We start from the raw sequence: 10,249 nt of genomic DNA, 5'->3' as shown, positions 1-10,249 counted from the left end.
TATGCTCGGTTTAATAGAATGAAGTTTGTTACCGAGCAGAGTTGACCAACGTTGTTGCCAACGGGTGCGAAGGTGGGTAGCTATTGCAGCAAAATAGTCCAGAAATGGAACACCTCGATAGGAAATTGGTAGGTCATATACTGCTGACCGCGCAGCAGTGTCTGCCTGTTCATTGCCCTGTACGTCGACATGACCCCCTAACTTAGAGTTTTAGAGATAAGTAAGTAAAGTGTATTCAGGAACATGTATACATAAATACAGTTACATAAATTTGTCATACATAGCAGCATATATGTAGATTACCTACCAGGATAACCCCAAAAATAGTCTGACTTATTTCCATTGGGGTCAGGTGGATTTCCTTGCCAGAGCACAGACACCCGGAAGACACACAAACACTATAGTGGCCAGTACACCCTGGCACTGTAGTGAACACTATACCCAGGCATTGCTGTGGGCACTACACCCAGGCACTGTAGTGGACACTACAACCGGATACTTTGTTTAATATCTTTATTATGCACCTCATACCCATCCTGTAGGTCGTAGTCAAAAGATTACAGAGGTACATAATGGGCCCAAGAACTGTACCTCAACATTAGAAGTACATAATGGGTCCAGGGACTTTGGGGTAAAGTTATGATAGCTGAACTAGTTACAAAGGTAATGAACTCCAGGTAGATCTGGTCACAATCATGACAAGTTACAGAGGTAATGAATCATTCTCACTCCTATACATGGTTACAATGAACAAATTACGAAGTAATGAGCCACTGATATGTCCACACCTGGTCACAATTGTAGTAAGCTATAAATACAATGTTAAGTGGGTCATACACCCACACGAGCGCGCGCGCTTACACACACATTTCCGAGTTGTTTCTAAATTCATTAATTTTATCGCACTCCAGTACATAATGACGCAGGGTGTGACAATAATCCATCTGGCAAAGTTTACATTTCGTTTGGTCTACATCTGGTGGTGGTGATTTAACCTGCCAAAGATACTTGTAACCCAGCCGGAGCCGGGCAGTAGTGACATCCAAGAGTCTGCTTATTTTGTTGGATGCACCATAGACATGTGGCTCCTCCTGCATGATAGAATGATGATAGATGGACTCACTGGTGTCAATCTCCCTAAGTCTTAACTCAATAAAGTTCAATTGAGGCATTTTTTGGTTAGGTTATTAAATTGCATGAAGGAGAGAGGTGAGCTGGGTGAGAAGCAGGCAACGGCTGTCGTTGTATTGGTACCGAAGGGTAAGGGGCAGCATACGCTTCGGGATTACCGGGCGATCTCGTTGTTATGCGCAGATTATAAATTGTTTGCGAAGATTTTGGGAAATCGGGTCAAGTGTGTGGTAGGGCGGGTAGTATCAAAAACTCAGTTTGGTTTGCCAGGGAGGTCCATGGGGAGGGGCATGGGTACTTAGGGATTTCGTGGAGGCAAAAGGGGGGGGAGGGAGGGAGGGAGGTTTGGTGGCGCTCGATTGGCAAGGGGCATACGATAGAGTGGATCGGAAAGCATTGAAAGCCATCCTCAGAGGTCAGGGGTTTGGGGAAGAAATAGTGGGTTGGGTTGAGGCTTTGTATGGAGGTGCAATGGCGAGGGTACAGATTAATGGTCGATTGGGTGAGAAGATTGTAATGGGTAGGGGAATTAGGCAGGGGTGTCCTATGTCACAATTATTGTTTTCGTGCGTACAGGACCCCTTTTATAGATTGGTGGAGCAGCGTATGTGTCACGTAGAGGGACCAGGGTGTGAGGTTGCGAGGGTTTGGCCAGTTTTAATTGGGTATGTGGATGATACAACTGTTCTGATCAGGGAGGGGATGTCAATGGACACATTAGACGGGGTAGTAAAAATGTTCGCAGGGGCAACTGGTATGAGGGTAAATTCAGATAAATCCATGGTTACGGGGTTAGGAGCTTGGGCCGGTAGGGTTGATTGGGGTAGTGCAGTTGTGAGGAGGCAGGTGAATTCGTTAAAAATTTGCGGTCTGATTTATGCAGACGATCTAACTGTGGCACGCACGGAAAACTCGATTTTTTTTTATATTTTATTGAAAAACGCAATACATAGTTATACATGTAGACAATGTAATCAATGAAACGTATCCATTATATATAACAAAAGAAAACTCCACATTCCCTACCGTAGCACTAAACTTATACATAAGAACTAAACTAAAGACAGCCCACAGCTTCATATACAGGTGGGTTTATTACATCCAAAATTGCAGCCATAAACACAATATGCAATATAACCCAAAAAATGTCACAGGTATTGACATTTTACATAAAACTGTATGTACGAAGACATTCTCAATTATCCAAAAATTCTTTACACACTTATTATTGTTGTATATTAAACTTCATATCAAATACATAATACGTAACACCTCAATAATTACGAAACAAATAAAGGTTTGAAAATAATCTCCACACCTCACCACAGAAAAACTAAACACAGTACAATATAACAAATGATTCATCCCACCTCACTTCCATACACTACATTCGTCCCACCTCACTACCATACACTACATTCATCCCACCTCACTTCCATACACTACATTCATCACCACAAGCGAACTTACACAATCACGTATATTTAGTAATATTTTTCAAATATAATTTCCAGTTTTAAGTAACAAACTTCTTCTACTATATAATGAAATATACATAGTCATTACTATTAAACATTAACTTAAACAAGACTATATTCTTATTCTACAGACGGCAGCAGTTCTTGCCTCACCATCCTAACCCTACTTAACACATTGTACATCAACACATCCTTATATACCCATCACTCGTCAATAATATTCATTGAACTTCACCGAATACCAATATACAACCCATACTGAGTACATGAAATTCTCTTACATACTGCTATATACACTTTATGTATGATAAAAATCACACACATTACATTATCTCATTATTAGCAGTACATTTGGTACACAGACATATTTATCACGCCCTCATGTCCGTTGCTTAATACAACCACCAATCCTGATAATACATCACAACATATGCCAAATTTAACTGATCCATAACATACATCAGTATACCATTCTGAGTATGACCGTATACTTTTCACATGCACACAAATATTGCTCATTTCCATATCATAAAAATCTTAACTTTTCCCTTACAAACCACCACAAACTTACTTAAAACACACTCCACAACTACGCTGCCATTTCACACCATATCACGGAACTCCTCATACATTCCCAAATTCTGAGACGAGCCCGATGCAACCCCTGAAAATCCAAACACATCCCCCCCCCCTTTTTTTTTCCGTCCCTTACTCCGCCAACAAACCTCTGACATTCATACTTCGATATCCTTCAGGAAAAACCCTTTCCCATCTACTTCCATATATCCCCCTATTACGACTAAGTGTTTTGTACATTGTTGCAGCCAATACCTTCTTTCGCACCATCCAATCCCCATTACCCCTCATGGCCCATGATACGAAAACAAAATCAGTTATGATGTACACCAAAGCACGCTGCACAGACTCTTCCACACCTCCCACATCTAAACTCAATGCCCTTAATACCGATATCCCTCCCCCACCCACCCTCCTCAAAATCCCACCCATCCACTCCCGTATACACTCCAAATTTTTACAAAAATATACTACATGAAAAGCTGTCTCCCTATCCCCACACACCCTACATACGTCCTCCACCATCAACCCTCTCTCCCGAAGCACCACACCAGACGGCAATATTCCATGAAGGAAACGAAACATTACCTCTCTCACTCTTGGTCTTATGCGCACCAACCGCAACCTTACCCAAATGTCTCCCCATGCATACATTGGGTATATGCCCTCAACATTTGCAATCACCCTCACCCCTACAGCACGCTCCAGAACACCTACCCGTATCCTAGACGGATCTCTAACATACAATAAAGCTCGCAGCACATCCTCACACTCTCTCATCTCTGATCCTACCCACCACCTTCGTGCCTCCTCATATAATGCTTGCACACCCTTCCCCACACGACCGTCCACTCGGATAAACCCCCTCTTCAAATATATACACTTAACCCTTAATCTTATATCTATTAAACCCAATCCACCTTTGTCAACCGGTAGCATAACAACACTTCTACCCAACCAATCACACCCAGAACCCCATATATATCGAAAAACCTTTTTTAGCATTCTAGTTATGTCCGGTCCTGCCAACGGATATACTGCTGCCACATGCCAGACCATACTATATAACATCACATTCACCACTATTACACGTTGATGTATCGTCAAATGCAAGGGTCTCAAAACATTTAACCTACCCACCAACCTATCCACTGCCCTCCCAGAATTAAGCATCCGTGCCTCCCCGGCATTCCCCATATAAATTATCCCACACACCTTTAGTCTATCCACCACACACCAACGCACAGCTGTTTCCCATCGCGCCCTCCCTACCCAATTCCCTAAGACCAATAATTTCGATTTCTCCACATTCACTTTTAAACCTGTAACACCTTCAAAACCACCAATTACATCCTCCACCTCATGTAAACTTTCCTCCCTGCTCATTAGAATTGTTGTATCATCCACATACCCTATTATTCCCATCCCACCATTCTCCACACCACGTACCACCCCTAAACATCGCCCCACAGCCCTATAAAAAGGGTCCTGTATACAAGCAAACAACAGTTGAGACAGAGGACAACCCTGCCTTATGCCTCTACCCATTGAAACCCACTCACCCAATTTCCCATTCACCTGCACACGTACACCTACCCTATTATACAAAGTCTCAATCCAACGTACCATCTCTTCCCCAAAACCCTGCCTCCGTAAGATATGCCACAGTGCCTTTCGTTCTACGCAATCATACGCAGCCTGCCAATCCAATGCTAAGACACCTCCCCCCCTTTCATTCTCCCCCTCCATACTTTCCACAAAATCTTTTATTATTCCATGTCCCTCATACATCGTCCTTCCAGGCACCCCATACTGACCTCTCGCAACAACTCTATCTATCACGCACTTCAGCCTGTTCCCCAAGATTTTTGCGAATATCTTATAATCAGCACATAACAACGACAACGCCCTGTAGTTCTGCACTGTAGTAGGGCCTTCCCCTTTTGGAATCAATACTACTACTGCAGTACGCTGCAACTCGCCCATCCTCCCCTCACTTTTCATCACATTCATCAGGTTCACTAAAAAATCCTTCAACACACTCCAATTCTTCACATAGAATTCACAAGGTAACCCATCTATACCTGGCGCTTTACCTCTCGCCATATTCTCCAAAGCTCTCCATACCTCCCCCTCTTCAATATCCCCACCCAATGCCATACGATCACTTCCACTCAGCACACAAGATACATTCTCTCCCAATCTCTCTAAATCCTCACCGTTCACTCCTACACTCCTCAAATATTTTCCAAACCAACTATCCATAAAACCACTCATACCCTCAGTAGTTCTCAACTCCTGACCCTTCGTATACCCACCTAAGTCCTCGTGTACTACCAGCTTATCAATTTCCATTGCCAACCTGCGTCTCCGCTGACCCCGTAACACACAGGCTGACGGCCTGTCACCCCAAATCGCCTCCTCTAACCCACCTTGCACCCTCGCCTCATCAAATCTCTCATTGTGCATATCCCTTATCTGCCACTTTAATGCTTCAATTTCCTCCATTGGATACACACCTGTCACAGCACCCCTCTGATAACAACCCTGCAACCGCCCCTCTAAATACTGTTGAAGCCCAAATGTCATCCATGCCTCATTCTTTCCCCTTCGCACATAGTATTGCCTGATCCTCGTCTTTGCAACCCCATCCCACCACCCCAATAAATCGCTTGCACTCTTACCCCCACCCCATAAGTCCTCCCACAAACTTTCAAAATCCCCTCCCTCCACCCCCTCACCCAGTAGTCGTACATTCAGCTTCCAGTACCCCAAATATCTCTTAGGCAAACCGTCCCAATTTAAATCAGCATAAACCGCCCTATGATCTGAATAAACGACATTCACCGTCTGCACCCGCGTCACCCTCACTCCCCTTGTCACATACAACCTATCTAATCGTGCAGCATATCCCTTTCTATGAAAAGTGTGCTCTATCTCGCAATCCCCTCCATCAACTATATCCCTCAATCCCACACCTCTCAATAGATCCCCTAAACCTGCCAAAAAACACCCTGCCCCTCTCGGTTCCACATCCTTCCTGCGCACCACACAGTTCCAGTCGCCACCAACTATTGTCACTGACGGTAATGACCGCAAATAATATACCAATACGTTATTCACAAATTCATTCTTTACCCTTACATCATTCTCAGCCGGCACATACACACAAATGACTGCCATCCGCTCACCTCTCCACCACCCATCTATTCTTAACACACGACGCCCCCCCCCCCTTCACTCCTAAGAACAACAAACGGGCTCGTCTCTCGGATCAGGATTCCCACCCCTCCCTTCATTCGCTCCGAATACATCACAAACACTCTGTACCCATCCACCTCCAATTCCTTTCCCAGCTTGAAATTATGTTCCTGCACAAAAACAATGTCTATAGCATAACGTCTTAAAAATCCCTTTACCCACAGACGCTTCTCACTCGCACACAATCCATTAATATTCACTGTCATGCACCGGAAACCTACTTATGTGATTTCACCCTCTGCCCCTTTTCACCTTTCACTGACACGCTTTCAGTGTGTCTGCTTCGTCCACTTTTCTCTCCACTGCCCACTGGTGGCTTCCCCTTATCCAACACCTGACCAGGCGTACCTTTAGTGCTCTCACGCACCACATCAACCCATGGCTTTTTCCCCGGTCTCTGTGCCGGGGTCAAAACATCATCAGAGTCAGAATATGTCGCCGCCCTCTTACGGTTGACACACTCTGCATCCATTTCCAACTCACTGGATGCCTCCCTGTGAATCTCAGCAGTCACCTCAATCACTTCCACCACTCCTGGCGAGTCATCTGCCATGTTCGCCAATCTTCCAAGTTGCTCATCTTCAATCTGAACATTACTCCTCACCATACTCAAGTTATCCTCAGCAACCTGCTTCTCAAAGGATTTTTCCTGCACGTTCACCAGTAGGCCTTCCTCTACCCGCACGTCACCAATCTGCACAGTCTTCCCGTTCTCCATGGCAGATGCCTCACTTCCCACCAACTGTGACAGTGATGGGCTGGTACCCACCAGTGGCAGCTCACGCTCCACTTCCTCACTCCAGGAAGTGCCACTTCTATGTACAGGTGCCTCATCAGCATGACCCACCTCTGGTTCTGGCTCTTTCACCATCTCACTACCTAGGTCCTTTCTCCGCTGCCATCTCCCACACTGGGCCGCCATATGGTCATATGCACCACATAACCTACACGTCTTCTGCTGCCCAGCGTAGTACACCATTACCTGTGTCCTAAATGCGGCCAGTATGACGTAAGACGGGATGGCATGCCTCAACTCCATCTTGATCGTGAACGTACCATCCGGCAAACCGGCATACGCCCCATCCGTCCATTTACCAGCCATAGCCAGGTGTACAGGTCCATACTGTTCAAATACATACCGCAGATCATTCTCGTCCGCCTCAAATGGCACATTTCGGATTTTCACCCATGTGTAATGCTTAGACACGTCGATTAGGCGAACACGTATCGCTGAATTAACATCCACGCTCCTGTCCTGGTACTTGTCAACCAGCCGTTCATACACTCCAGCTGAACTCAGCTTGACGAAAATACGATAGGCACCATTTAGTGCCACACCATACAGTTCTTGATCCGCAACACCATAGGTGTCACGGATAATTTGCGGTAAAAGCACTTGTGCAGACTGAGGCGTTATTGCACCACGCAATAATTCAATGCACACCGTGTGCAAACGCCTTCTCACAGACTGCGCCATGTTGTGAAAATATGTCTCCTCCAATGGCCAGCAGAGGGCAGTAGTCACACGTCTGCACTCTGCGCAGGTCAAGCGGCGAATGGTCATGGGGTTAGGAGCTTGGGCGGGTTTTATGCAGACGATCTACCTGTGGCACGCATGGAAAACTCGCTTAGGATGGTAGAAAGGATTCAGGGACGCTTGGGTGCATTGCGACCTTATCATTTGACCCTTGTGCAGCGTGCCATTGTTGTTAATATCTTACTGTATAGCAAAGTATGGCACGTGGCAGCCGTGTTCCCATTAACTGGGCCAGCAATAACGAACATACTTAGGAAGGTTTTTAAATTCTTGTGGGGTTCGAGCTGTGATTGGATTAAGAGAGATGTGGTAATGTTACCTGTAAGTAAGGGGGGGCTGGGATTGCTGGACTTAAAGCGGAGGGTCAAATGTGTCTTCATTAAAAGGGAGGTGATGAGGGAAAGTGTGGGTGGGGGGTGGGGGGGGTTTGGCCAGGATTCATAACAGATTGCAACGGATGTATACAGGAGTTGAGTTGCATGAGTGTGAAACTGTGTTGAGGGCTCTGGCGTGGGATCGAGAGCCAGCAAAGGTTAAAATAGGTAGGTTGTGTAGATTGTTAGCCGGGAGGGTTGTAGCGCCTGTAGAGGGAATTTTCCCCATGTATGCATGGGGAAGTATATGGAATAGGTTGAGTAGGATGAGGTTGCAACCTCGTGTTCGGGATGTAATGTATCGTTTTCTGCACGGCATTTTACCGTCGGGTGTGGTTCTACGGGATAGACGAGTCGTTGACGGGGGGGAGTGTGGGATATGTGGTGGGGAGGAGTCGGCTTTTCATGTAGTATATTTTTGTGATGGACTGAGGAGTGTCAAGGGGTGGTTAAATAGGGTGATAAATAGGATAGGAGGTAAAGGAATTTCTGTATTGAGAGCATTAAGTCTCGACGTGGGGGGTTGGGAGGAACGTGTAATCAGAGCTGTGGGATACATTATGGCAGATTATATCTATATAGTGTGGGGATTGCGGGGGAAACAGGTTACTGAGGTGAAGAGGAGGGTGTTAGCGTTAACGTTCTATAAAACGGTATGTAGAAATAAGGAAATTTATGGGAGGAGGTGGGTGAAGGATTTTTCAGAGGGATATAGGCAACTTACGTTACAGGTTTTATTAGACTTGTAATATACGAGGGAGGGGAGGGTATGATTGGAAAGTGTTGCTGGGGTAGGGAAGTCATGGGTGAAAACAGGGTTGCCTCCCTGGTAATGGATAACAAAAGTGTTTGCGAGAGTGTTGGATGAGTGATGCATGAGTGAATAATATGTGGACCACGGGTGCTAGCACCTGTGGAGCTGGCCAGTTTTTGTGTGACATGGACTATATACTTATTATACATATTGCGTGTGGTAATATTGATTTACGGTAATGACATTGTAATTTGGAGATTTGCTATAATAATTGCATGTATTTGCTCCAACTTGTTTTCTAGGTGCCTTGCACTGCATAGTGTTGATGCTGTGATCATGCACGGTGTCCAGAGATATGATGTGATATGTTTGTATTAATGTCTGTGCATTATTGTTCGTCACTGGTGAGCTGCAATTTTCAGTTTTGTTTTGAGAGTAAAGAGTTTAATGTACGTCAGATAGTGTAAATAAAGTTGGGCAACAGTGGTGTTATAGGTTTTTGTGGTTAGGTGCGTGCTAGGCACAGTCTTTGTGTTACTTATGTCATGGTTATATTTTATGTTGTATTGTACTGTTGTCAATAGCACTATGTTATGTCCATATAAGCTGTATAGAGCTTGAATGTCATAGATGAAGCTGTTATTGTTTTTAACATTGGAATTGCATGTTTAAATGTGTAGAAGCTTACATGTGATGGATTTTGAGACTAAGTTTATACATATGGCTTTGTAGTCATTTTGTATGTCTTTGTGACTTTTCTATATCATCATTGTTGTGTAATACATATTGTTATGTACTTGAACCAATAGGACAATTACATAAAAAATTGTTTTGATCATTGCTGTGTGACATTAGATTAGGCAACATTCATTGTTAGCATGTTAGGTTGTAAATAGTGGGGTGGTTGGATAACCACTAGGGGGGGGTAATATGTCTGTATAATATGTTCAGTGCAATGAATTGCATGGTCTGCAATCGATTATTCAGTACCATTTCAAGGGATGTGTATATAAAAGTGTTGTTCATATCATGTAATTCTGTTGGGTAGCTCCAACAGGTTTGGGTTAAGTGATAGGATGAGGGAGCAGGGAGGGGGGGTGTACCCACACGGAGTTGTAAGTGTGGTGTGTAATGTTAG

Source organism: Cherax quadricarinatus, unplaced genomic scaffold (genome assembly GCF_038502225.1).
Source record: "Cherax quadricarinatus isolate ZL_2023a unplaced genomic scaffold, ASM3850222v1 Contig3, whole genome shotgun sequence".
Taxonomy (NCBI): Eukaryota; Metazoa; Arthropoda; class Malacostraca; order Decapoda; family Parastacidae; genus Cherax; species Cherax quadricarinatus.
This window is presented reverse-complemented; position numbering follows the sequence as displayed.